Here is a 22,029-nt window from a genome sequence, read left to right as displayed (position 1 = left end):
TAGTTCTAGGGGTACAGAAAAAGGGTGCATTTCATTCATTCATTGTTATATGACATTGTTATATGTCAAACACAGAGTTAGTTACACATCGGATTAACAAGGTGAACAAGCTACAGTTACTGCCTCTAGGGAGCTTACAGTTTAGTGGGAGAGGTGACAAATAACAGCCAATTACAGTTGTCACAAGCTGTAATGTGAGTTTTGATAGCATATAGACCTTAACCCAGGCTTAGGGGCAGGAAGCTTTTTTAGGAGAGCATAAGAAGAAGTCAAGTAAGTAAAATTGTGCAGGATGAAGGTTAGAGGTGGGTTTTGGGATGTTGGAAAAATAAGGGTTTCAGTTGAAGAAATAGTATCTGAAAATAGCTAGAGAAGGTGGGAGAAATATTCTGGTTTAGGGAACTACAAGTCGCTTAATATGGCAGGATTGTGGGGGGCAAGGAAATGGGTTGGGAGAAATGAAGCTGGGGTGTTAAACAGTTACCTTATAACCATGTGAAGGAGTTTGCTTAAGAGCAAAGCAACTTTTAAATTGAAGAGTGTCATGATCCAATTAAACCTTTAGAAAAACCCCTCTGGCTGCTATGTGGCGGGTTGGGAGAGGATGAAGAATTGAGCCCATGATGAAGGAGATGCCAGAGACGTGGGGGAGGGGTTTTTTGGGAAGCAGAAGGAAGAGTTTAAAGAAGGGAGTGGTCAGTTCTGTCAGACTCTGCTGGAAAGTTATTAAGATAGACTGAGAACTGCCCTGGCGGGTTTTCAGTGGTTAGAGCATTGTGCCTTGTTTGCGGGCTTTATCCCCAGCCCGTGCCAGGGTGTGTGTGTCCAAGACAAACAGTTGATGTGTCTCTTTCACGTTGTTGTTTCTCTCTCTCTCTCTCCCTCCTCCCTCCCTTTCACTCTGTCTGAAAATTAGTGGAAAAAATATCTTTGGGGGAGAGATCAACCAAGGGACTTGTATACAAGCATATAAGCCTAACCAATGGACACAGACACCAGGGGGGGTGAGGGCATAAGTGGGGGTGGGGTTGAGAGGGCAATAAGAGGATAAGGACATATATGTAATACCTTAATTGATAAAGAAAAAAAAAGAAAGAAAAAAATATCTTAGGGTGAGGATTAAAAAAAAAATAGATTGAGAACTACTGACTGAATTTGGTATGAGTGGGTCAGTCAGTGATTTTAGTGAGAATAGTTTTACTAAGTGGAGTAGTAGGGGTAGAAGGCAAATTTCAGAGGCTTGAGGAGTGTTAGGTAAGGAGGTAGCAGTGGGATTAAGGACTACTCATAGAAGCCTGAAGAGATGAACTGTGGAGAGAGAAAGAGCTTTGTGAGGAAAGGCAAGGTGAAGGGTCAAGCCATTGGAGGTTCTAATGAGGTTGAAGTATTACCTGTTGATGGGGTTGTTGTGAGGGGAACAGTGAGTTGGGGAGGAGAATTAACATTATTTTGAATGTTGTTTGAATGCTTGTTAGTTGTTTCTCATAATTTTGCAGGACAGGTATTGTTTTTGTTGGAAATTGGAAAGATCTGTCCAACTTAAGGCAGATATTGGATATTAAGATTTCAGGACTAGAGTGATGACTAATGCAGAAGTGCGTGACTGGAATAACCAAGTGGAGTTTGCTGAATGTCCGTGCAGTAAGGTCATGGTTATGGGAAGGTGCTTAGAATGATGATTGTAACTAGGATGAAGACAGAGCTAGACACCACGGTATTCTCCAGACATTGAGAGGTGACCTGGAAATGGCTTATGACACTGATGTAGATCAACCACGGTATTCTCTAAACTTTGAAAGGTGACCTGGAAATGGGTTATGACGTGTAGATCATAGTATAGTTGAGTAACATGAACCTCTGAGGAGAGGAAGCTTTCCCTCTACCCATCTGAAGGTGGGAGAACTTTGGGAAGAAGGAATAATGATTACATATTCTAGTTTCTATAAACGAGGGAAGTTTGCCAAGAAGATAGATTGTACTCTCTTGCTAATATATTTCTTTATTGATTTCAGAGAGGAAGGGAGAGGGAGAGAGAGATAGAAACATCAATGATGAGAGAGAATCATTGATTGGCTGCCTCCTGCACACCCCCTACTGGCGATCGAGCCTGCCCTCGACTGGAATGGAACCTGGGACCCTTCAGTCCGCAGGCCGATGCTCTATCCATTGAGCCAAACTAGCTAGGGTGTGACTAGATTGTCTTTAATTCTCAGTGAAGAAGATTCCTTGTCAGTTTTCCATATGAATGCATCTGGAAAACTGCTGCTGAGCAATCTGTTGTCATTTCATAATGCTACTATAATCTGTTGTCAATGACTAACGATCTCATTGGGCTAGTTACCTCCCCTCCAGCTATGCTGGCATCAGTGAGTACATTAACAGTCTAAGAAATGTGTTCATTAAAAACTACATAACCACTTAGGAGCTGGCCTTGGAATTGTCTGAATGAGTTGGACAAGTTAGAGAAAATCTTGAACCTGAAAGCTACCTCGACTTTCAGGTTGGTTTGGGCAAGGTAACAAGAGATGAATCAGTTGTAATTTAATGGGATGTGATATTACTTTTATAAGATACATCACTTTAATATGATGCTTTGTCATTAATGTTGTAGTAATCTACAGCATTAAAGAGAACTGATATTCCCGTTTTATTATTTCTTGGCTCCGTGACAGAGCTATGTATTAAAATGCACTTAAGATTTTAAAAGGGATGGATGTCTAAGAAAGTAGTTAAAAAACAAATCTCAAGTGGGTTGATCTGCTTTATAAACTCTAACAATGTGTAGCTAATTGCCGGTAGATTTTATTATTTAAGGCATAGTGTCAGTGCTCTTGTGTATACCTTCTATATTGGAGCATATGAAGGAGATGTTATCTTGCTCAACATTAAGTTTAAGGAAGTAGTTTCCAAGACAGGGATAAGAATAGTTGTGTGTGTTTTTTTAATGCTTTTGTTTTATGCTATTCCTCTTATATAATAAGCCTACTAAAATCCAGAGGTTGGGCAAGAGGCATTTGAGCCAAAAGTAAGCTCATAGAAATTATTTACTAATAATGAAAAGACACATAATTATCTAATATGCATATGTAATATTAGCTATATCTTATATATTATCTTATATACATATCACCCACAGTCAAAGAAATGTTAGTTACAATGACATTCTTTTTTATTTGCCAAAATGAAAAGGCTTTATTTAAAAAAAGACTACTCAGTGTTGCTGTGGGGTTGGGGGTGGAGGTTGGGAGTGGGGGGTGGAGGGTCTAGTTAGGCATAACTTTAGTGGTATGTATCACTAGCCTTAAAGTATATTCTTTTACTTAGCAGTTTCAGTTTTAGGTGTTTGTCTTAGAGAAATAATCACAGGTCAAAACAAAAATGTAGCCATAAGAATATTTACTGTAGCAATGTTTAGAATAGAAACAAAAATCCCCCAAGACAAAACAAAAATAACCCCCCAAGAAACTAAAAGCCCAATCCTGGGACTTAAGTTTTAAATTATGACACACTTTCGTAATGCTGTAGAAAATGATGTAAAGACATTGAAAGATAAACAGTATGTATTCCTAAGTGGAAAAATCATTCCATATGGTATGTGTGTGCAGTATAGTTTCATTTTTTTTGGTAAATATATACATAGGGAAAAACTACAGACATATTCAAGGAATTTAGGGTGAAGTGTTGAGTAGGTAATCTGGGTGCACCTGGAAGAGGGGATGATGATGGAGTCAAGGTTGAGGTGGAAAAAAACATTTAAGTCAGGTGACAGAGATACATTACTGCTCACTAAAATGTCATTGGTTGCATTTCATAAGTGGTAACTTACGTGATTTTTAAAATTCTTTTTGGATCTGTATTCTCTAAACTTTCTATAAAAAAAGTATCAAATACTTTATTTTAAAAACAAACAAAGAAGTGATTGGGTGCTCAGCTTTCAATAAATTGTCAGAAGAGTTTATGTTGTGAACTTAATTGGCAAATAGATGAGTTAATTGTATATGATGTGATGATGAAAATGATTATTCTTCATTTTTGTACTCTTAGTCATGACCAGTATTGGGATTCTTTTGGGAAGATGTTGAATTAAAGCAAAGTATGGAAGGATGATTTGTATTTAAAGTCAGATTGCTAGATCATAGAAAATTGAAGCATTTGACTTAACTGCTTCCTCAGATCAAGAATATTTTTCAGTTGAAGACTTTTTTAGAGATCCAGCTGCCTCATGTGTCTCACAAGGTAATGCTCTGACTGACCTGATAAGACATACAGATGTGTTGAACTTCCAACTGATGTAAACGAGTGTTCATCTGGATCGATAGCAGCAAGGATTGTGATTAGTTGCCATTGCTAGTCTATCTGAGTTTCAAGGAATCACAGATTTTAAAGAATTGTAGAGGAATTGAAGTTGCAGTTTCAGAAAAGTCACAGACATTGAAATTTGGAAACTGTAATTGAGTGCCAATATTTATCTGTGGCTTAATTATCAAATGCTTGCTCTGTAATTAGAACTTGGTGTAAAGAGGTCATGGGCTAAAAAAAGTAAACTGTACCTACCAATAAAAACACACACAAAAAATGCTTTGCACTTTAGGTTTGAACCTGATTCCAGAACTGTTCTAACATTTTTAATGACATGGTCAAACTGTAGGCCAGTTTGATTCTCCAGTTTGTGAGGATGTATTTTCTTTTATAAATCTTTTGAAGTAAAAGCGTAGAATCGTCATTAGTAATGTAAGTCTGGAATCTGATTGGAAATGTGCTTTGATTTCATATACCTTTTCTCTTGAGGGTAGTGTATCTACAGTTGTCAGTATTCTCTGATTTTTTCAGAGTGGATTGTTTAGAAAACTTAGTTCTAAACTTTCTACAGAAAGCAATATCACTTTGTAATTACAAATACTTTATTTTAAAACAATCAAAAATAAAGTATTTTTGGTGCTCAGCTTTCAATAAATTGTCAGAAGAATATTTACACTTTCAGTTTGATTAAAGCTTTTGGATTAGTTTGGGATTATGGCTAAATTTTAATTTTTCTATGGGTAATAATTTGTACTTTTATTGTATTAAGCAGAAAGCTCCTGTAACTGCACGTGAAGGTGCACGTTCTGTGGTTATCCCTGGGAAATGTGCAGTGGTCGTGGGGGGTAGAAGAAGCAGGGCACTCGGCTGGAGGAGGCCCCGCGCCAGGCGGCTTCTGAGGCAGCTCCTGCGAAAGGCCTGAGGGAATGATGAAAGGCAGGCCTTTCTCCTGCCATTTGGTTTCTTTTCTGTGAGATCGTCATGGTTAAAGCCTGCTGGGCTTCACCTTTCTTTTTCTTCATTATTTTATATTTAATCACGGTGTGCATTTTTGTAAGCTACCTTACACATTTTTCTAAATTAAAGCAAAATATAAATAATAAACGAAGGATACATATGCCTTTTTAATAGTGTATATCTAATGCCTTTCAGTAAAATGTAAGCCAGTACAGCCCGGCAGGTGTGGCTCAGTGGTTGAGCGTTGACCTATGAACCAGGAGGTCATGGTTTGATTTCTGGTCAGGGCACATGCCCAGGTTGCAGGCTCGATCCCCAGTGTGGGTGTGCAGGAGGCAGCTGATCAATGATTCTCTCTCATCATTGATGTTTCTTTCTATCTCTCCCTCTCCCTTCCTCTCTGAAATCAATAAAATATTTTTTAAAAATTTAAGCTACTACAGAATGAGTCTGCGATTTAAATGCTTGTTATCCTTGCGCATAGTGTACAGCGTGCTCTTGTAGCTGTGCGTCGGTGCCTTGCATGTTTGTTGGATGAATGATTGGTGCACATACAAGGTAGCCTGCTGTTTAGGGTCTGCTGTTTGCCTGGTCTGATTTGCCCGTCTAGTAGATTGCCCCACCTGTTAGATCCCAACAAACTGAGTATGTATTTAACCGGTGATGTGTTCAGCACACCTCTGCCTGTGTGCATGGATTTATGCCTACTCCCAGATAGTTCCAATGAGCCAAGTGCATGGCGAAATGAGGGCAGACCTGCAGTGAAGCTGTCTGAACAAAGGTACCCTGATAGTGGCCAGTGGTCCCTCACGTTGCTACCTTCAGAGAGACATAACACTGTGCATTGGCAGCAGACTTGTGAAATCTTTTTCGAGAATGGGACCAAGTGAAAGGTTCTCTGTGATATTGTCGTGGGTGACAACGATTCTAGTCAGAGAACGTAAACCTGCCAGTTTTAAGTCTGCATGCTTCCATTAGCAGCTTAATGAAGAATAGTGAAGTAGCTCCCTGCTTGCTCTTTTTATATTCAGGATAAAGAAATGCCTATTTTCATCCTGTTGGATCTGCTGTGCCTCATGGATTTGGGCATGTTCATATGTTTATGATATTTTTCTGGTCATAAAATTACAGCTATTTTTAAGAGCATATTTTCTTATTCCCACCCTCCTGACTTAGTTAAGCTATAGTACAGAATTGAACAATTTGTAATTTATTGTATAAAATTTTGTTCCTTATTTTTAACTTTGAAAACGTGCGTGAAGAGCCTGGCAAAATGCTGACACTGGAGGATGTGAGGGAAGATCCAGTCTCTGCCTGAAGGAGACGGTTACCTGGCCCCGTGAGAGCGAGCACAGGTGGAGAGCAGGCTATGCTTGTCCTCAGCAGCTAGGTTGTTGAGAGGGTTAGAGTGATCACTAGGGGACCAAAATACTGCAGTCCTCTTAAAGAATCGGAGCTCTTTTCTGGAAGGATAGTTACTGTTTGCACGGCAGAAAGTAGGGGTGAGAGGTGCCTGGAAGGACGGCCTCTTAAGAAGGCTGTAGTTGCTGTACAGGTGGAAGCAAAAAGGGATGTTTTGTGTGAAGGTGAGTGGAAAGCGGCAGGATTAACACGGGTTGTTGGGGGCAGTCATTGGAGAGAGGGTGTGGGGACAGTGTTAGAGGAGCGTGGTGCGCGCGCACAGGCTCCCGCTGCCCCGGGCACCGGGGAAGGAGCCTTAGGAAGGTTAGTCTGACGGTGATGCTAGGGGGTAGTTTGCAGATGAGGAGGTTAATCAGATAATCGCAAAGGGTTTTGTGATCATTTATTCAATCCTTACCAAGCACTGTTTGTTCTAAGTTCTTTAGTCATTATTTCATTTACTCCTCACAGCTACCCTGTGCGTTAGGTATTATTACAATCTTCACCTTCACAGGGAAGATAGTAATTAATGCCTGTTAAGTTGAAGATAGTACAGGAAGGTCAAGCAACTTTCTTTCGGTCACAGAGCTAATAAGGCATAGAGGAGTCTGCCTTCAGAAGCCAGGGTCTTAAGCGCTGTGCTCTAAAATGTTGTTTTCCAGCCCTGGCCGGGTTGCTCAGTAGATAGTGTCGGCCTGTGGACTGAAGGGTTCCGGGTTCGATTCTGGTCAAGGGCACATACCTTGGTTGCAGGTTCCCTAGCTCTGTTTGGGGTGCGTGCACGAGGCAACCAATCGATGTGTCTCTCTCACATCAGTGTTTCTCTCTGTCTCTTCCTCTCCCTTCCATTCTTCCTAAAAAACAATGGAAAAGTATCCTTAGGTGAGGATTAACAATAACAAAAAATAAAGAAATAAGATGTTTTCCAGAGAAAATAAAATTAACATTCTTTTCTTCTGTGTAATTTCTTTTTCCTTATAATTCCCTATCTCCTTACCTATAACTTGGTTTAGTGGCTTTGAAACAAAGGTTTGGCTTGGGGATTTCAAATAGGCTTGCTCATTTCAAACTCTTTTCAAAACTAGTGGCTATTAATTGCTTGTAAATAATACTTTGTAATTTCACTGTTTTCCTTCTAAACTGACAAATCAAAATAACTTTAGACTAGACTTTAAGACTGGAGGAAGGGAGGCTAGCTAATTTCATAAATGTTTCTGATTTGCTGAGTTTCTTTACCTAGGTCATTATAAACAGTAGTGGTTATTTTTATTTATTTACTAGGGGCCCAGTGCATGAATTCGTGCACCTTGAAAGGAACTGTGGGCTGCAAGGTTTCAGTAGGCACAGGGGTGGGTCTCGGCCCATCCTCCACACCTCCACCCAGCCCCTCCTGCTGCGGCCCCCTGATCCCCTGACTGCTGGCAGCCCTGCTCCCGCCGCTGCTCGCACCCGCTGAAGGCGCGAAGCAATTGGGGCCAGCACCAGCAGCAGGTGCTGGGCTGGCACCAGCAGCAGGTACAAGTGCCAGGTGGGACTGCGGCGCGTGGGAGCAAAGAATTTTCAGTAACCACCAGAGGCTCACCCTGATAAGAGCGACCTTTCTTGGTCTGGCGCCCCCGCTCACCTGCTCTATCATCCTGCCATGGCTGATGCCCATCATGTTCTGTACATGCCCCCTGGTGGTCAGTGCACATCATAGCGACTGGTTGTTCGGTTGTTGGTTGTTCTGCTGTTCGGTCTATTTGCATATTAGTCTTTTATTATATAGGATATCTAGTTAAATATACCATTTATATCTATTTAAATGCTAAGCTGCAGAAACTCTCTTAAAAGTCACACACACACTCACAGATTTGGAGTTTCAGCAGTCAGAAGACTCAAAATCGATTTCTGATTCATTCAAGGGCATTCTAGTTGATGTGTACGTACTTCCTCATTCAGAAAAGGCAGCTCTGCTCGCCAGTTGGTGTGCTCCAGGTCCCCTTTGTCATCCATGACACTTGGTGGTTTCTTTGCCACATGTCTTTTAGGACAAGGGATTGAGCTCCTAGAAACACATTGCAGAGGTTTTCCCATTAATGATTTTTCCTCTTCTTTACTGTTTGGTGTCTTTGACATCCTGGTTTCCCCTAGCACCCTGCTGACGACTTTGTAGCCCTTCTTCCTCTCCACAACTCCTTCTGATACTTGAGTTTTTTTCCTTTGTGGTTTTAGGACTGCACTAGAAGAATAAGCATGTTTTCTTAAATCTCTGTTCTCATATGCTTCTCAGAATATATTAAAAGGATAGAGAAAAGAAATTACTTTTAGAAGCTAAATAACCTGTGTTTTTGGGTTTCAGGGTTTCAGCATAAAATGCTAAATTTATTTTGATGTGTTTGCAGAGTGTGTGTGTGTGTGTGTGTGTGTGTGTGTGTGTTAAACAGTAATAATGAAAATGTTTTCCAGTTAAACCAGACATTTTATGATTAAAATATCTTAGGAATGTATGGTGTTGCAGAGAGAATGACAATTTGAAAATGGCCTGCATAGTGTGGTTGTTATGGGGTTATGCTATGATTTGTTTTTTTTAAAAATCATTTGTGTCTATGAAAAGCATTTCTATTGTGGGGGCGGGGCGGGAGGAGGGAGGAAGTAAAGATCTAAAAATCTACCTATTGTTCACATTGGGTCATTTAGTGATAATCTTTGAATCCCAGTTCTTTGGCCCTGTTAGCTTCACTTCCCTGGATAGAGATGGCCATTTTTACTGCCTAAAGCAGTGATGGCGAACCTATGACATGCGTGTCAGCACTGACACGCGTAGCCATTTCTGATGACACGCGGCCGCTGAGGCGGCCGCATGCCGAGGATGAAACATTTGCTGCTCCTGAGGATGAAACATTTGCGAAATAATGTTTTTTCCTCAAAGTGACACACTACCCGAGTTATGCTGTTTTTTGGCGAAGTTTGACACACCAAGCTCAAAAGGTTGCCCATCACTGGCCTAAAGCACAGTGCAAAGCCCCACTTCTTTAACTACAAATGGAACAATTTTACAGCTAATGTGTATTGGGTGCCACATGGCTGACTCTAACTGCAGTGTAGCTTCCATGCCATTTTATATTTGGAAATATTTTACTTGGTTCTTAATGCTGTGCAGTGTATGGGGTATAGGTAAAAAGTGGATAAGAAAGGGGGAGGTAGGAACAGAAATAGTAAGAGTTGCTACACAAATGCCTTTCCCAATAGGTACACACATATCTGAGGTTTCTGTATGTGTGTCTGAGTACAGATATTCCTTGACTTACGATGAGGTTAGGACCTAATAAACCCATAAGAATGAAAACATCCTGAGTCAAAAATGCATTTAACACACCTGACCTCCCAAACGCCCTAGCTTAGCCTAGACTACCGTGACCATGTTCAGAGCACAAAATCCAAAAACCGCTGGCACCACAGCCCACCCTAGAGTATTGCTTTCTGCCTTCAGGCTTGATGGCTGACTGCAGCTGACTCACGCCTCTGCCCAGCATCAGGAGAGCATAGGACCACATCGGTAGCCTAGGAATTGTGGCAGGGGAAGAGCAAATGGAATCAGTCTAATTATGGATGGACGACTTGAAAGTTTTGGAGTACGTGTGGGTGATATTCAGGAGGTGATGGTTGGAAATACAAAGCCTGGAGATACAGATGTGGACGTCATTACTATCTGATTGGACATACCTGGGTTTGGGCAGAGTGAACTAAGAAGGGAGAGCCTTAAGGAAAAACGAATGCTTAAGAACTGGGGGCCTTTCAAAGACATTGTCCCTATTTCACCCTAGAGATTTACTAGAAATATAAGAACCGAATGTGAGACGAGCAATAATAGTTATACTGACAGGCAAATGAATCAGTCTGTAGTACGTTTCTTTCTGGACCAACAGTTCTTTTGAGACCCAATTTCAATGTGCACCAGTTCCTTATATGTACATGTCGGCACTGACCCCTCAGCTCTGGATGGTGGACAAATGGTGGTAATGCACGTCCGACTCTCTCTGGTTTGGTCTTGCCCGGACCCAGGGGTGCGGCTTCACCCGGACTCAGGGGCGCGCGGCCTCACCCGGACCTGGGACCCAGCATCACCCGGGCCCCGGGGCACGTGGCCTCACCCGGACCCAGGTGCGCATGGCCTCACCCGGTCCCGGGACCCAGCCTCACCCGGATCCAGGGGCACACGGCCTCACCCGGACCCGGGATCCAGCGTCACCCGGACCCAGGGGTGCGCGGCCTGACCCAGGACCCAGCCTCACCCGGATCCAGGGGCGCAAGGCCTCACCCAGACCCGGGATCCAGCTACACCCGGACCCAGGGGCGCGTGGCCTCTCCCGGACCCAGGGGCGCGGCCTCACCCGGACCCGGGACCCAGCCTCACCTGGATCCAGGGGCGCATGGCCTCACCCGGACCCGGGACCCAGCTTCACCCGGATCCAGGGGCGCATGGCCTCACCCGGACCCGGGATCCAGCTTCACCCGGACCCAGGGGCGCGCAGCCTTGCCCGGACCTGGGGGCGCGTGGTCTCACCCGGACCTGGATCCAGCCTCACCCGGACCCAGGGGCACGGCCTCACCCGGGCCCAGGGGTGTGTGGCCTCCCCCGGACCCAGGGGCGCATGGCCTCACCCGGACTCAGGGGCATGCAGCCTCGCCCCGACCCAGGACCCAGCCTCACCCGGACCCAGGGGCGTGCGGCCTCACCCGGATCCAGGGGCGCGTGGCCTCACCCGGACCCGGGACCCAGCAGGGCTTCGTCTTCTTGATCCCAATTCCTGTTGGTCAATTCCCTCTAAGCAATTCCTTTGGCCATTTTCTCAAAGCTCCAGGGCGGCTGCCGCGGAACTTGCTGGGCGGCGGGCTCGGCGAAGCTCCAGTGCGCCCGGTGCACGGCGGCGGGCTGGTCCAAGGTCGCTGTGGCGGCACTCGGGCCTGCAGTGGCGACCAGTCGCCGGGCGAGTGCACCTGGATCCGGGACCTAGCGGGGCCCCGTCTTCCCGATCCCAACTCCCATCGGTCAATTCCTTCTCAGCAATTCCCCCGGCCATTGCTCTAGACGGTGTCCGCTCTGCCCTCCAGCTGTAGTTTCAAAATTGTTGTGGTAGGCAACAATCAGGCATCCGCCCCACGCCGCCATCTTGGTCCTCCAGAAGACTCCCAAGCAACCCTATAAATGTGGCTCTGAACACTGTGTCGTCCATTAGTTTACTTTCCTTCATCCCTTCTATTCGTGACCTGCTTCAGTGTCTCCACCTTTTGGCTGCCTCCCTATGTTGATGGAGTGGCTTTGTGTGGTCAGTGACCTATAGGGGCCGGTAGCTCAGCTTCCCCAATCTCCCTAGGTGGTCGCTCTTGGTACCCCTTTTTGTGGGCTGAGTGCAAAGTCTTGGTGTTGTTAAGCCTTGATTGCTGTTGGTACACTGGGAGGATTTGACCTCCAGTCCAATTGGCTGTGAGGATCATCTGTGTCTACACCGGGAGACCGCCTTATTCAACTAGACTTGCAAAATTGTAAAAGCCTCTGTGCTCAGCTTAGATGGGGCGGAGTTTCAGGGTGGAGCCTACAGCCTTGGCTTCCCGTCAGCCCCGCCCTATGAGGTTCCTGTGTCTCAGTGTCCCTCTGCACTCCCTGCAAACACCTCTGAGAGAAAGCGCCCTGGAGCTTCGCCTGCAGCCAAACAGTCTAGTCTCTCCCCCGATGAATCTGGACTCCCAGATTCTCGCCCGGAACGGGGTTTCAGTGCAGTTAGAACTGGGGCTCAGTGCAGTCCGGAGCTTTTGTCTCCTTCCCACCAGGGCAATTCAGCGGCACGGTCAACAGACCATCCTCTGCGCGCATTCCCGTGCGCACCTCCGGTGCTCTGCCTTTTGCCGCTCCCCTGCATCTCTGCCTCACAGCCCAGGTTCCCCCAGCATGAGCCTGGCTTCTCAGGGTCTCGCCCAGAACTGGGGCCCAGCGCAGCCGGAACTGGGGTTCAGCACGGTCCGGAGCCCCTGTCTCCTCCCCGCCAGGGCAATTCAGCGGCACAGTCAACAGACCATCCTCTGTGCGTATTCCCGTGCGCACTTCCGGAGCTCTGCCTTTCGCTGCTCCTCTGTGCCTCCGCCCCACAGCCCAGATTCTCCCAGCATGAGCCTGGCTTCCCAGGGTCTCGCCCGGAACTGGGGTTCAGTGCCTCGGAGCTGGGGTTCAGCGCAATCTGGAGCTTTTATCTCCTTCCCGCTAGAGAATGCCGGCCAGGCCGTCAGCCGCCCCATCCTCTGCGGCTTCGTCCTCCCCGCATGTGCGCGTGCTCGTGTCTCCGCCCATGTCTCCATACCTCAGGCTCCTACGGCTCCTCTGATTTTCCCTGTGGTTTTCTCTTTCCTTCTAGTTGTGGGCATTTCAGTCAGCCAGCTTTCCTGTGGTTCTGGATGATGTTCGTTCTGACTTTTAGTTGTATTTTTGAAATTGTTGTGCCAGGCTGCAGGTTAGGTGTTCAACCTATGCCGCCATCTTGGTTTCTCCCACCCTAGAGATTTAGTTTCTCCTGTGGTCTCAAAGAAACTGGGGACTAAGGGAAAGTAATTTTTATTTTAAAAAATGTAATTTTTTATATACTGCCAATAAAATGGTCTTTACTAGTATACTGTGGTATTAGACTATGTATTCTGAAGGCCTGTTAAGTTTAGTTTTGCTGTTTTACTCAATAATGTGTATAGGATGCATCCAATTTTGGTTAGCCTTCTGACCATTGGGCCTCATTGTAGCATTTTCTCCAGTTCTCTCAAAGTTTGCGGTGGGGGTGGGGTGGGGTGGCATTCATTCTTTGAATTTGGGAAGCTCTCTGTTGGTAGGTTTCCTCCTCATGTCCAGACACTTGGCCTTTGTAGTAAGTTTTCTATTCAGGAAAGTTCCTCTGAATTGTAGACCTTGTGCAGATTTGCTGGCAGTTGGCTGGTCAGGATCACTGTATAGATAAGTACCATGCTGTGTTGCTGCCACAAAGCTTGCATAGTTAATGTGTTCAGTCAGTCACAGCCTTTTCTTTACATTGTTTCACTATTAAAATATACACTATCTTATTGCCTTCTCATAGAATGTCTACTTTTTTTCAATTATTTCTTCTGAGTACTGGTAAAAGGAAAAAAAGTATTTTTGCCACTGTCTTCAAACTGAAATTTAAATTTCAGCAGCTTTAATGTGATGCAATAAAATATTAAGAGACTCAGAAATTACTCTTGTAAGCTTCGATTGCTTACTTCTCAGTTTATAGTAGGTTTAAATCTTAAGCCCTACGTGTGGTTTTAGTTACCTGTTTGAGTTCAACTCTCAGAAACTATCTTTGAAAAAAAAATAAAAATATATATATATATATATATATATATATATATATATGTATATATATATATATTTTTTTTATTTTTTATTTTTTATTATATATACATATATATATATGTATATATATATATAAAAAAATATATATATATATACATATATATATATATATATATATATATATATATATATATTTTTTTTTTATTTTTTTTTCAAAGATATATATTATTGATTTTTCACAGAGAGGAAGGGAGAGGGATAGAGAGTTAGAAACATCGATGAGAGAGAAACATCGATCAGCTGCCTCCTGCACACCCCCTACTGGGGATGTGCCTGCAACCAAGGTACATGCCCTTGACCGGAATCGAACCTGGGACCCTTTAATTCGCAGGCTGATGCTCTATCCACTAAGCCAAACCACTTAGGGCAAAAACTATCTTCCTTAGGTTAAAGATGTGCAGTTGTTAATTGTCCTGCCTTATTCTACTTCATGTGTCAAAATATATGGAATTAATTTGGAAGCCCACAGTAATATGAATTTAACAATTCGACAGAGTCAAGTGTAATTTTTCTTTTTAATTTAGTCAGTCCTTTCCCCAGGATACTAATTGAAAATAACTTGGGTTGCCTTTATGTTTAATATATAACTTTTATTAGAGCTTTATGATACTGTATCTTTTTGTTCCTGAAGGTCTCAGGGGACTGACCTTGTTCTTTTTGATCTTTAGGAACTTAGAAGGATAACTTGTATTTGTATCAACCAGCAACACCCACTTGTTTTCAAGAAGGGCAGGGGCAGAATATCAAGTTGCAACTTTGTGCAGCCTTTAAATAAGTGTATGGTGAGCTATAAAGTTACAATGTTAAATTAGCTTCTGGCCTGTCCATATTGTTTTCAAAGTTCACTTTGCATTTTAAAAGCCCTTACTGATCTTAAAGTAAATATAGAGATTTGCACGGAAACACAGATATTCTGAGGCATTTGAACTTGCAAAAATAATGACTGTCGAAGGCAAGGTGCTGCTCGCTGGGCATTATAGACTAGAAACCTGAATTTAAATGTTAAACTGCTTGGGTAAGAGGACATGTTTTCCAGGTTTATCCTCATTCCCCACTCCCCACTAACATGTCTCCTTGCCATGTCTGAAGGGTTGCAGGTTTGATTCCGGTCAAGGACAGGTACCTTGGTTGCAAGCTCAATCCCTGGCCCTGGTCAGACGTGTGTGGGAGGCAACCAATTGATGTGTCTCTCTCACATCCATGTTTCTCTCTCTCTGTCTCTTTCCTTCCTTCCACACTCTCTAAAAAATCAATGGAAAAACAAATATATCCTCGTGTGAGGATTAACAACAACAAAAAAATTATCATGTTGGTATATTACAAAGTTACATATTATATTAATGTTGGTAATTAGAAAGTTACATCTTACACATTCATATTGGTATATTGTAAAGTTCTGCACTTAAGCTTTACTTATCTATGAAATGCTTCAGTTTCATCACCTATGAAACAAAGGGGTTGCGTTAGAATAAGATATTTATTAGGCTCTTTCTAGTGTTAGCATTACGTGGTTCTGTGCCTCTTTATACTTTGTGAGGTGAGTAGGACTTGTACCACCCAAACTTCAGGTATGTTCTGTGACTATAACCCAATGTAGCTTTGTTACTATGTGTTAGTACGTGTTTAACGAACTTTGTTCTCCATATAATGATTCTTTAACATATCGAGGTAGAGAGTGAATACTTGCCATTAAAAAAATAACCCTCAAAAGTGCAGTTTCTTCTTCTGGTTGAAATGGTGTACTATTCTCACCCTGCATTTTAGTTTGTTACTATGTTAGTTTTACTGCATATTTTCTCTCCTAAAATAAATGGCCTTTAAACCATAGTTTATAAATATTTGCATCTCAAGTCAGATTTTTCCTATAACATGGATCTCATTAGAGCAGGTTATGCAAAGAGAGCTTGCCACCACATGTTTATTCTCTCCCCTACCTCTCTTCTAAGGGTCTGATGTGCACATGTCAGAGGATTCCATTGGGACTGTGTAGTATTCTTGAAGAATTATTTTAATATTTATTTCTGCTGGGTGGAGGGAAGCAGATGCTATATTTGTAATCTCTGAGAATATGTTCAGTCCTAACTCCTAAATATACCTATACAGTAAGCCATCTTTTCTAAAACCATCCTATCTAATAAAAGAGTAATATGCAAATTAACTATTACTCTGCCACACCCACAAGCCATGCCCACCAGCCAATCAGGAGCGAATATGCAAATTAACCTCAACCAAGATGGCTGCAGCCATGGAGTGAGCAGGAGGCTTAGGTTTCCCCAGCAATGGAGAAAGCCAAGCTTTCCACACATCCTGGAGGGCCCAGGCCTCCACTCAAAGCTACAAAGTTTCAATTATAGAAGATAAGTAAATCCCAACAAAAATGGCGGCAGCCAAGGAGCTGGAGAGAGCAGGAGGCTTGAGTTGCCCCCAGAAATGGAGGAAGCCAAGCTTTCTGCACACCCTGGTGGGCCCAGGCCTCCACTCAACTGCCCTTCCCTGCAAGCCCAGTTGCTCCCAACTTCCCTCCTCTGCTGGCCTGGTCACCCCTAACTGCCCTCCCCTGCAGGCTTGATCGCCCCCAACTGCCCAACAAAGTTTCAATTATAGAAGATAGATAAATCCCAGATACTAGGGCCTCTGCTTTGGTTGCGGGGGGGGGGGGGGGAGCTGCAGACCACCACAGGCCCCTCGCCCAGGCTGCCCCACGCCCCAAGGGAACCCCCACCCTGATCCGGGACACCCTTCAGGGCAAACCAGCTGGCCCCCACTCGTGCACCAGGCCTCTATCCTATCTAATAAAAGAGTAATATGCAAATTGACTATCACTCCAACACACAAGATGGCTGCCCCTATGTGGTCAAAGATCCTGCCTCCATGTGGACACAAGATGGCCACCACAAGATGGCCAGCAGGGGAGGGCAGTTGGGAGGGACCAGGCCTGCAAGGGAAGGCAGTTGTGAGCGATCAGGCCAGCAGTGGAGGGCAGATGGTAGGGACCAGGCCTGCAAGGGAGGGCATTTGGGGGTGATCAAGCCTGCAGGGGAGGGCAGTTAGGGGTGACCAGGCTGGCAGGGGAGCAGTTAGGCATCAATCAGGCTGGCAGGGGAGTGGTTAGGGGGTGATCAGGCTGGCAGGCAGAAGCGGTTAGGGGCAATCAGGAAGGCAGGCAGGTGAGCAGTTGGGAGCCAGCAGTCCTGGATTGTGAGAGGGATGTTCCAGATTGGAGAGGGTGCAGGCTGGGCTGAGGGACACCCTTCCCCCCATGCATGAATTTCGTGCACCGGGCCTCTAGTAGGTTATATAAGTTTCCATCTAGATACTGGCCAGGAATTTCTTTCAGCATATTAAATGGCCAAACAGATGTTTAACCTGCATTTAAATAGGGTTCTAGAAAATGAATTCAGGGCAAAGGCTGGTGGAGGTCATAGTGGGGTGGCACTGGGCTAGTACTAATATATATGTATGTGTGTATATATTTAGATTATGGTAAAATTAACCTAATATAACATAAAACTTACCATCTTAACCATTTGTAAGTATGCAGTTAAGTAGTATTAAGTACCTTCACATTGTTGAGCAGCCAGTCTCTAGAACTCCTCATTTAGCAAACTGGAACTCTGTACCCCTGTAAAAACTCACCATTTCTCTCTTCCCCAGTCCCTAGCAACCACCATTCTACTTTCTGTTCCTGTGCATTGTGTAGTTATTTTTTGAGAATTTGACCTTTATGACAGCTGGGTTTTGAATGGGTTTTGAAGATGAAGATGAGAGTAATCCAGTAAAACCAGTAGCTATTCTCCATAATCGCCATCAATCAGCTTCTGTAATGTAGAATTTGGAAATTGCATTTCCTTTTATTTGAGGAAGAGAATGGTGCTGCTGCTGCTGCTGCTGCTGCTAATAACAGCTAGTGACTAACATTTATTGAGCACTTATTGCTGGCCTGAGGTTGGAAGAAAGAACTGTTTTTTCTGGGATGAAAAAGAAAAGACAAGTTTGGGTTAATAAGATGAATAGAGATGCTTCTATTTCACCAGTTGTTATTGGCCTACTCAGGTTTTCTGAATCTTCCTATTTCAGTTTTGTGAGATTATATTTTTGTAGGAATTTTTCCATTTCATCCACATTGTCTAGCTTATTGGCATATAGTTGTTCATAGTATTTTCTTATAATCCTTTGTATTTATTTCTGTGGTGTCATTTGTTACTTCTCTGCTTTCATTTCTGATTTCATTTATTTGGGTCCTCTCTCTCTGACTCTTGCTGAGTCTGGCTAACGGTTCATTAATCTTGTTTATATTTTCAAAGAACCAGTTCTTGGTTTCATTGATCTTTTATATTGTTTTTTAGTTTCCATATCCTTTATTTCTGCTCTAATCTTTATTATTTCCTTCTACTTACTTTGGGCTTTTCTTGTTGTGCTCTTTCTAATCCTTTAAGTTGTAGGGTTAAAGAATTTGTTAGTGCTTTTTCTTGTGTGTGTGTTTTTTAGGTAGGCCTGCAGTGCTATGAACTTTCCTGTAGGACTGCTTTCACTGTGCCCCATAGATTTTGGGTTGTTGTGTGTCCATTTTCAATTGTTTCCAGGAAGTTTTTGATTTCTTTCTTTGTCTCATTGGCAACCAATTCATTGTTTAATATTACCTGCTATTTAGCCTCCATGTGTTTGAATGTTTTTGAGTGTTCTTACTGTAGTTGATGTTTAATTTCATTCCACTGTTATCTGAGAAGATGCTTGATATGATTTCAATGTTCTTGAACTTGTAGAGACTTGTTTTGTGTCCTAATATGTGGTGAATGACCTAATCCTTGTGAATGACTCCTGTGCACTTGAGAAGAATGTATATTCTGCAACTTTGGGGTGAAATGTTCTATAAGTGTAAGTTAAATCCATCTGACCCAGTGTTAATTTTTTGTCTGGAAGATCTATCCAGTGAAGTTAGCGGGGTATTGAAGTCTCCTATTATGACTGTATTGCTTTCGATCTCTCCCAGAAAGTCCTCTAGAAGTTTTTTAAAAAAATATATTTAGGTGCTCCTATATTGGGTGCATATATGTTTACCAGGGTTATATCCTCTTGTTGGATCAATCCCTTTAATATTATGTAGTGACCTTTGTTGTCTCTTATGATGGCCTTCATTTTGAAGTCTATTTTGTCATATATGAGTATTGCTATCCCAGCTTTCTTTGTTTCCATTTGCAAGGAAAATATTTTTTTCCATCCCTTCACCATCTGTCTGTGTGAGTGCTTTGTTCTCAGGTGGGTCTCTTGTAGACAGCATATATATGGGTCATGCTTTCTTATCCATTCAGTTACCCTATGTCTTTTGATTGGATCATTTAATCCACTTACATTTAGGGCTATTATTGATAGGTACTTATTTATTGCCATTTTAATTCTGTGTGCCTAGGTCTCTCTCTTTCTCTATTTCTTCTTCTCATTACAGCAGTCCCTTTAGCAGTTCTTGCAGTGCTGATTTCAATAAACTCCTTTAACCCCCCCTTTTTTTGGTCTGCAAAGCTCTTTATCTCACTATTTTGAATTCTAGACTTGCTGGATATAATAATCTTGGTTTCATAACCTTGCTTTTCATTACCTTGATACTGCATGCCATTACCTTCTGGCCTGTAGGTTACAGAAGTTTTCTGCCATTATTTCTTCAGACATGTTCTCTATCCAGCAAAATAGACAGTGACATAAAGAGCTTTGTAGACTTGCTCACTTTCTTCTCCTTCTGGCACTCCTGCTATGCAAATATTGTTACTTTTCATGTTGTCCCACACCTCCCTTAAGTTTTCCTGCTGTTTTTTTAAATTGTTTTTTCTTTTTGGTTCTCTGATTGAATGATTTTTTTTCCTGCCCTGTCTTCTGATTCTCTGATCCAATCCTTGGCTTCTGCTAATCTGCTGTGTATTCCTTCCAGTGTGTTCTTTATTAGTGCTATGTCATTCTTTATTTCCATCTGTTCTGTTTTCGTAGTTACTATATTTTTTCTCATGCTGTTGAGCATCTTTGTCGTCATTCTGATCTCTATATCAGATACATTTTTTTTAACTCCATTTCATTTATTTCTTCTTTTGGTGAATTCTCTTGTTCTTTCATTTGCGGGTTGTTTTTTTGCCTTGCCATTTTGACTGTCTGTTTGGATTTGTGTCTATGTATTAGGTAGGTCTGCTACAATTCCCAATCTCTAGTGCAGGACAATGTCAGATGCTGTTTCTCACTGGCCCTGAGTGCTCTATTGGGCGCTATTAGCAATCCACAGCTGTGGCTCCCTGTGCTGGGGCTGGGTGCCTTTGGAAAGGACCAAGATGTGCAGCAGTGTCTGCTTTTCCTAGCCCCGGGTCCAGAAGGAGATCAGGCAAAGACTCACAGCCTCCAAAGACCTTCCTCTGCCTGCAGTCTCATTGATATCAGCCTTGATTGGCCTCAGGCAGTCCATCGCAGTGTGGAGTGAGTGTGCTTCCAACAGGGTGCAGCAACTTCCTTCCCCCCAGGCAAAAACCACCTGGATAGCAAAGGTTGGTCAGAGAAAGATGTCCTCCACAGCATTAGGGAATGACTGAGCACAGGAAACTGGGGTGTCTGCCCTCCGAGTTCCAACCCCAGATCCCCCAACACTGGACTCTCCTCACACAGCTCCAGTCTATTCTGCCCTCCTTGTGCCAGAGTCCAAGGTGAGTGGCTGCACATGAAATGTTGTGCATTGGCCCGTTAAGAGGATGACTGTTTTTCCAGCTGTTTCTCAGTGACAGACAGCATCTCTTTTCACAGCCAGTTGTTATTTGGGCACCTTTCTCAGTTTTGGTGCTCTGGACTGGGGAGCCCAGCTTAGGGTTTAGACCCCAGAGTTTTCAGTGGGAACCTGCCACAGCTGAGATATCCCTCCGGACCTTCAGCTGCTGTCTGTGGGAGCCTGGCCACCCTTTTCACATCTCCGCACTTCCTACCAGTCTCTATGAGGTCTCCACTTTCCATTCTTGGTTATCAGGGTTCTCTCCAGCTAATCTTTAGTTGATTTTTCAGGGTGATTTTCTCTTTAAAAATATATTTAATTGATTCTTTTACAGAGAGGAAGGGAGAGGGAGAGAGAGCTAGAAACATCAATGAGAGAGAAACATCAATCAGCTGCCTCATGCACACCCCCACACCAGGGATGTGCCTACAACCAAGGTACATGCCCTTGACTGGAATCGAACCTAGGACCTTTCAGTCCACAGGCCGACGCTCTATGCACTGAGCCAAACCCGTCAGGTGGTTTTCTTTTAGTTGTATTTACAGTTTGATCCTGGTAGAGTGTCAGTATAACTTGCACTTACTCCACCACCATTTTTAATTTCCTCTAGCATCTCTTTATGTGTGTTGGTTATTGCTCTAAATAGATGCAAATTTTATGAAAAGAAAACCCCAGTTTTCTTAGAATAATAAATGCAAGCTTTAGTTTCTTACTTGTTTCTATTTGACATACATGAAGGTCCTTTCAAAAGTATAGTTGAGTAAATGGAGGGAGGCCAAAAGAATTTGATATAAAGCAGACCATAGCAGATTAAATTATAACTGAATCTTTGTATTTTAATGCCCAGATGGACAAGCAAACCCTTATAAATTTATAAGGATAAACTCACCCAGTAAGATCAAGTATTTAATTTCTAGGCTGTAATTAATTTATATCAATACCCTTATTACTCAGATGGGCAAATTTGTTACTGTGTTACGGATTAGGTTGACATTGCTAAAACTGTGGAATGTAACTTTGCTCCCCCCCTCCTCCGCAATCTGCATATATTGGATTTACTTACAATTCAGGTTGAACATTTCCTTCTTCCAGGTTTAACCATTTTAAATTCATAATATTTCATTTGCTAAGTGTATCCTGTGTACTCACTCTCTACCTTGTTATGATGCATAATTCTTTGATTTTAATATTAAAAAATTAACAAGGTGTGAGATGAAATATAGTATAGATGAATTTTAACAACATG

The 22,029-nt window shown here is 43.0% G+C and overlaps 1 protein-coding gene across 2 annotated transcripts in view; it reads left to right on the top strand.

The window, feature by feature from the left end:
- Positions 1 to 22,029, top strand: part of SIK3 (SIK family kinase 3) — a gene marked incomplete at its 5' end in the record, with an annotated part of 279,640 nt that overhangs the window by 92,998 nt on the left and 164,613 nt on the right. The window lies entirely within an intron of this gene.

This window comes from Cnephaeus nilssonii (assembly GCF_951640355.1).
Source record: "Cnephaeus nilssonii genome assembly, chromosome: 13".
NCBI classification, from domain to species: domain Eukaryota; kingdom Metazoa; phylum Chordata; class Mammalia; order Chiroptera; family Vespertilionidae; genus Cnephaeus; species Cnephaeus nilssonii.
The sequence above is the reverse complement of the archived record's forward strand: the minus strand, read 5'-3'. Positions and strand labels throughout refer to the sequence as shown.